We start from the raw sequence: 1139 nt of genomic DNA on the forward strand, positions 1-1139 counted from the left end.
CCACAGCATGCATACAGGCTGGGGAGTTCCCCTCTTGGAGGCACAGAAGTGGAACGGGATCTTGGAGTCATTAATTGACTCCAAGATGAACATGAGCCGCCAATGCCAGACAGCAGCCAGCAAGGCCAGCCATACCTTGTCATGCATCCAAAGATGCATCTCAAGCCAGTCCAGAGGGGTGATACTCCCCCTCTATGCAACTTTGGTCAGGCTGCAGTTGGAGTACTGCGTCCAGTACTGGGCGCCACACTTCAAAAGGGATGTGGCCAGCCTGGAGAGGGTTCAGAGGGCCACCCGCTTGGTGAGAGGGCAGCGGGACAGGCCCTATGAGGAGAGACTGAGGGACCTGAACCTGTTCAGCCTCAGCAAGAGGAGGCTGAGGGGGGACCTGGTGGCTGCCTACAAACTCATCATGGGAGATCAACAGCAAATAGGTAGAGCCCTTTTCTCCCCAGCACCACCTGGGGTGACGAGGAACAATGGTAATAAGCTGATGGAGAATAGGTTTAGGTTAGAGACCAGAAGGCAATATTTGACAGTTAGGGTGGCCAAAATCTGGAACCGACTTGCCAGGGAAGTGGTCCTCACCCCTACCTTGGGCAAATTCAAGAGGAGGTTGGATGATCACCTGTCTGGGGTCTTGTGAACCCAGCATTAATTCCTGCCTGTGGCAGGGGGGCAGGCTAGATGATCTGTTCAGGTCCCTCCTGACCTTAGCTACTATGAAACTATAGCTGACAGGGCCACTAGAGGTCTAAAATAGGTACTGCCCAATTCCTATCTTTTCTTGAAGATGCATCCTCAGCCACTAGTGGCAAATACAGGTTGATGTGCTTCTCCAGGAACCACATCAAGCTGACAGAAATTGATAACTGACAGTCCCCAGTAGTAATCTGTCAAACAACCTGACTCTGAAGACAGTAAACACTTACAGTTTCACCAGAATTTCTTTGGTTATTGGAACTTCAGAAATAATTGAGTAGATATATTTTACAAAATCTGTTTCAGCTAAAGAAAGATGTTGGAAATTGGTATGGTTTGAATGGGCCCCCTGAAGTGCCAAGTCTGCTCTTCTGGTCTTCACGATAAAACCAAAGCACCTGATTGGTTTTTATTCTACAAGAGACAGACAAGGGAAA

Source organism: Alligator sinensis, unplaced genomic scaffold (genome assembly GCF_000455745.1).
Source record: "Alligator sinensis unplaced genomic scaffold, ASM45574v1 scaffold81_3, whole genome shotgun sequence".
Taxonomy (NCBI): Eukaryota; Metazoa; Chordata; order Crocodylia; family Alligatoridae; genus Alligator; species Alligator sinensis.